Consider the following 6,422-nt stretch of genomic DNA (forward strand, 5'->3'; position numbering starts at 1 on the left):
ATGGCACTAACCGTTTCATGTCTAGGGGGATTACCTTGAGGTGGTAATTGCCCCTTTTGTCTTGATGAGCTTGAAGATGCTAGTTGGGTCAATTGTGTTTCCAACATCTTGGTGTGAGCTAAAATGTTGTTGATGGTGGTATCCTTTGCTTGGCTATCCTTTTGCATTTGGGTGAAGAATTCTTGTTGATTTTTTTGCATTTGAATGACCGCTTTTTGGACATCAAAACTTTGGTCATTGTGGTGATTGTATGGATTTTGATTTTGGTAGCCTTGGTTTTGATTGAAAAAGGGTCTTTGATTTTGATTTCTCATGGGTGGTGGAGTGTATGTAGTTTGAGGGTTTTGGACATTTTGGCTCTTGTATGAGAGATTTGGGTGGAACTTGGTGTTTTCATTGTAAAAATTTGAATAAGGGGTGCCACTTTTGTAAGCTTGGAAAGCATTGACTTGTTCGGTCGTTCCCCTACATTCACTTGAGTCATGGCCCAAGGTTCCACAATTCTCACATATCCCGCTTGGGATTGATGAGGATGCCGTCATGGCATTGACATGATGCTTTGATGATTTTGAGCTTTCCTCAAGCCTAGCCATAGCTTGTTCAAATTTCAAGTTGATTGTGTCAATGTGAGCACTAAGTTGAGCACCCAATTGAGTAACGGTGTCCACTTCATACTTTCCTCTAGTAGCCTTGCGAGGCCTACTATATTGCGAATTATGGACCGCCATTTCCTCAATCTTGTTCCATGTTTGATTGTCATCAACTTCGGTGAACATTCCATTTGATCCCATATTGAGGATGTTCCTTGAATCTTCATATAAACCATTCCAAAATTGTTGCACTAAAAACCATTCGCTAAGTCCATGGTGAGGACATGAGCGACAAACACCTTTGAACCGCTCCCAAGCTTCATACAAAGACTCTTCATCCCTTTGCTTAAAACTCGTGATTTGAGCTCTTAGCATATTGGTCTTCTCCGGTGGGTAGAATTTTTTGTAGAAAGCGAGAGCTAACTTCTTCCAAGAATCTATTCCAAGGGTGGTCTTATCAAGGCCCTTCAACCATTGCTTTGCGTCTGCCGATTAACGAAAAAGGAAATAAGACCCATCTTATTTGGTCTTGAGTCACGCCCGTTTGAGAGATAGCTTCACAATAATCACAAAATGTTTCCATATGAGAATGAGGGTCCTCACTTGGCATGCCCCCGAATTGGCTCCTCTCAACTAGTTGGATGAAGGCGGACTTGGCAATAAAGTTTCCGGTAAGATGTTGTGGGGTAGGAGTACCGTTTGGTAGATCCTCCTCGGTGGGTATAGAGTGTGACGAGAATTTAGGCATTGTAGGTGGATTTTGTGTGGTATTGTTTAATGGGTTCTCTTCTCCTTCTATTGCGAAAGGATTGACAAACTCACTAGTGGGTTGAACAACTTCACCAACACCTCCCAAATTCCTCCTAACAAGTCTCCTATTATTCGTCAAGGTTCTTTCGATTTCACGGTCAAAAGGTAACAAATCTCTTTGTAACCTTCTAGACATGCAAAATATCAAACAACTAGAAAACAATTAGAACATTCCTTGAGGAGTTTTACTCCCCCAAGGCGAAAAAGACACAACTAAAAATAACAAAAGAAATCTAAAATCAATTAAACACCGTCCCCGCAACAACAGCGCCATTTTTGATCGAGGCCATTTGGTGTTCACAATTAAACATATGTGGTCGTTGGTCAATGGTCGATACAAAACACAATTTATACTTCACAAACAACTCTACAATTAGTAAAGAGGCAAGTAAAGGTCGGATCCCAAGGGACGGGTATTGAAAACGAAGATTTCTATTGCTACTAGTGGTGTCTAGGGGTGTCACAAGTTGGGTTGATGTAGAAGGTTACTAAACTAAAATAGCAATGAAAATAAACTAACAAGGTAAATGGAATAAGGGTGTAAACAATTGATTAAAAGCACTAGGGTGTCATGGGTTCATAGGGGATTCATGGGATATGATCATACAAACATGTTCTCAAATTATAAGCAAGCAATTATTGTTGTGATGGATCGAGTTGGGTTATATCTTACAATCCTAGGAAAGTTTGGGTCCCGGAGCCGAATCACATAGATTGTACAACACCTACAAGTCGACTTAATCTTTCCTACTTAACACATGCATGATCTAACAAGACTCGAGTTGGGTTATGTCTTACAAGTCAAGTTGAAGAGATAGTAGATGATAATAAATGCAAGGATTCATAGGCTTAGCATTTCATCAAACATAACATGTGCATGTATTAAGATCAAAACAAGCAAGCAAATAAGATATGAAAGCATATTGATTTAAGCATGAATCATCCCCATGTTGGTTTCCCTTAATCACCCATTAAACCCTAGCTAAGAGACTACTCACTCATTATCATATTGATCATGCTAGAAAGGTTGTCAATCATACTAACATAATGAAACATGATGAATAAATGAAAGTAATTAGCAATAATTAAAAAGGGATTAAGAGATTATACCTACTAATGATTCCAATAATAAAGCAAGAATAATAGAAGTACTTGAATCCTAGATTGAGAGGTTGTCAATCTCCCAATAATAACCCAAATAATCTTCAATTACCCAAAATAAAGTAAGAACAAGAGAGAGATTAAGGAACTAAAACTTGGATTAAAACTTGATTAATATTTGATTACAATATTGAAGAGAGATTTGATTGATATTAGCTACACTAATTATTGATAAGAAGAACATGCTCCTCTAATTAGACTAATGGGGTATTTATAGTGAAAATTAGGGAGGATGCATTAGGGTTAACTAAGGGTTAAACTAGTAATTACACTTTTTAAGTTGAGCAAGGAGACTCCGGTATTCAATGAGAGAAGGGCGTCTCCATTTTGTAACTTGAAGGACGAAACCATCTTTGTCTTGTGATCCGAGCGGATGGAGGTCGAGACGGACGGATGGGGCATGGACGATCCGAGCGGATCAAGGCAGAAGACGCTCGGATTGGGCCTGGGGATCCGAGCGGATCTGGGTAAGGACGCTCGGATTGAGCTGTGAGGCGGACGGACGGACGGATCATGGATGATCCGTTCGGATTCTTCTACAGCGTCATTCCTTCTTCTTTTCTTCCCTTTTCTTCATAGAATCCTTGGGGATTTCCTTGGGGACTCAAGGATCCTTTCTCAACATTGATCTTCTACTTAGCTATGTACAAAGGCCTTCTAGTCTTGTCTCTCCTTGATGCTTGGTCATTGGATACGATCCATTTAGCCTCGTTTTGCCATGAAAATGCAAGATTCTTACTCCTTTCCTACCAAGGGATCAAAATCTCAAAGAATATGCAAAACAAAGATCTAAAGATAAGAAATGACCCAAATAGGCACTAAAAAGCATAGAAACAATGGTAATTCGGGGGCTAAATATGCGCCAATTATGGTCGCATCACAGACAATCCAACAATATCCTCAATATCAATAATAATCCAAACTCCAGCTAACCGTTAATCTCATAATTCATGAGAACAAGCTAAAATGGCAACAAGGCAAGAAGACTCAAGTATAAGGCAACCAATTCATCCAACAACCAACATGTGAAATGATAATTACAAATATCAAGGCATAACATAAAACATCCAATCTCACCTCAAAGACAAACCCTCGACCCGAGTCCCGCGACGGGTCATCGGTCAAATCGAGGCTGACTGGTTTAAACCTAGTTTGACCAAACTCGTTCGGTCAATCTGGCCCAGCTCAGAGTCTTGGCCTACTTTGGCCCAAATCACAAATTTTATCGCAATATTATTCTCATGCTATTTCCAATTTCTATCATGTGAAAAACGAAAGTAACACATTATCAATCACCTAAACACTTAACAAACAACAAACACCACATAAACTACTAATGTGACATTAATTCGTCGAGTAACTCGGAATAGTTACCTTAAGCTAGCAAAGAGACAAGCAATAAACTTGAGAAAGCTTCTAAAACCCAAAATTACTCTTCATCTTCAACCACATATGAGGCACCTAAAATAATTATGTGAAAGGACGATATTAACGAATTATCTTTATATAAAATAAGAGGCGGAAATTAATTTAAGAGAAAATTGTTGATTACAGCCTTTTATAAACCACTTTTTGAAAATTACAGCCTTATATAATTTTTTTTGAAAATTACATCCAAAATATTACTTTTCTTCTAAAATTGCACCAACTTGAGGTTTTTGGTGAATTTTGATGATGTTTTTATGATGTACCCTTTATTATTTGAGAGCCTACTTACCCAGATTTCTTACCTCTCCTTAACACAAACCAATTAATCACCTCAAACATCATAAAAACATCATCAAAATTCACCGAAAACCTCAAGTTGGTGCAATTTTAGAAGAAAAGTAATATTTTGGATATAATTTTCAAAAAAAATTATATAAGGCTGTAATTTTCAAAAAGTGGTTTATAAAAGGCTGTAATCAACAATATTCTCTTAATTTAATTATATTTTAAATAAATCAAACTAGCGTCAAAACAATTTATAGACACGGCCCAAAAGTTATTATGACAACCTCAAACTCGGCCTAACCACCAACTACACATGGCCTCAAACTCGTGACTTAGCTAGGCCACTGCCTAGGCCACGGCCAGGCCACTGCTAAGCTACAGCCAGGCCACAGCTGTCTCCAACACTCCACCTAAACAACTACCCATCTCAGCCACTAAAACCCATGCTTGACTGTTCTAAAATCAGCCCACTCAATCACGTTAAAATAGTCCCAAAACCTTGCAACAGAACATCCCAAAACAACCCCACCACAGTCCATGAACAACTCTGAAAAACCTGCACAAAGTGACCTCAAAACAGTCCTAAAATAGTCCCTCATCACCCCACGAAACAGCCTACTCAACACATTATAGCGGTCCCAAAAATACACAGGAAACCGTCCAACATCAGTCACTCTTACGCCCTAAAAACAGTCCCGAAAGGCACCATTTTATCCATCCCAAACTGCCCCAAAACAAACCCTACATGTCAGTATACACCGTCTCAAATATAAAAGACAACAATTAGCACCCAAAACAATCCATACATGTCAGCATACACCGTCTTAAATATACCACTTACTAGCTAGCATCCCAAATGATCCTTAGAGGTCAGTATACACCGTCTCAATCATCTCCACATATCAGTATACACCGTCTCAACTATACAACTGACTAATTAACATCAATAAGGATCCCTATATATAATTATACACCGTCTCAACTATAAAACAGACTAACAAATCTTCTACTGCACCGTCTATTTTAGTACATACAACCGTCTTATAATAAATAAAGCTGAAAGTATAAATTGGGTTTGTAGAAATACATAACGAAAATGAATGTTACTTACATCGGAATGACGAGAACGACGAGAGGAGCGCTATGGAACAAAAATAGTTGAAAACGGATAAGGAACGAAGTACCGACGTCGATTAACAGATCAAATTTTAAAAAGGAAATAAAAATCGCCAGAAGAAGAAAAAAAGAACGAAGAAGAAGAAGAAAAGAGACGTGAGAAATTGGAAATGAGACAGCAGCCTGCTAGCCTGCTATTTATTATACGTATCTTTCTTCATCGTTAAGTAATTTCGCTCGTTTTTAAAACCGTCTCGAGTTAATAAAATCGGTTTTAGTAAAAGTTTTGAGTAATAAAACGAGTCAATAATAAATAAATTTAATGAGGGAAAATATAATAAACTCAATGACTAACGGAAATAATAGGAATTCGATTGAATCGGAGTTATTAACGATTTTTACTAAATTAGCGGAGTTTAACGAAATTTGATAACTTAGCAAAATAACTCAAAATAGCTAATTGGATGACTTTTCCTAAATCCGTTTTGAATCCACTAAGGGCCGACTTTCATAAAGGACTCGTAAAAGGAACATAATTTATTAACGATTATAAAAATTTAACGTAACGAATTATAATAAAATTAATTAATTAGCTGAGAAAATAAATATATAAATCGTTAACCAACGTAATTAAATACAAAGTAGCAATTAAAATAATTTTATCCAACTTAATAAAATACGGGGTGTTATAATCACCCCATCTTTTAAAAAGTTTCGTCCTCGAAACTTGAAAGTAGAAATGAAAGGTTATAAAAATAAAACTGAAATTGGAATCGGTAACCAAAACATTTTAAAGGTTATTTATTGTAAGAATCAAAATTCTTTCAAAAGTTTCAAATAAAATTTTCCGACAGAACCAGACTCTCATCAGAGGAACGGAAGTGTTCTCGTTACGTATTCAAGAACATCTCATTCCAAATCAAAGATAAGGTCAAAAGGCAAATCATTTGTATAAATCAAAAATCAAAATACCTTCAAAAACATTAATGAAGAGTTTTCAAAAATATAAGTCTCATTCATGGAACGGAATTG

General features: G+C 37.0%; 1 non-coding gene across 1 annotated transcript; it reads left to right on the forward strand.

The window, feature by feature from the left end:
- Window positions 1-858: 858 nt before the first annotated feature.
- Window positions 859-965, forward strand: LOC141603133 (small nucleolar RNA R71). The gene has a single exon (XR_012525029.1). It is a non-coding gene; the product is annotated as a small nucleolar RNA R71 (small nucleolar RNA).
- Window positions 966-6,422: the final 5,457 nt, after the last annotated feature.

Source organism: Silene latifolia, chromosome 9 (genome assembly GCF_048544455.1).
Source record: "Silene latifolia isolate original U9 population chromosome 9, ASM4854445v1, whole genome shotgun sequence".
Classification (NCBI taxonomy): domain Eukaryota; kingdom Viridiplantae; phylum Streptophyta; class Magnoliopsida; order Caryophyllales; family Caryophyllaceae; genus Silene; species Silene latifolia.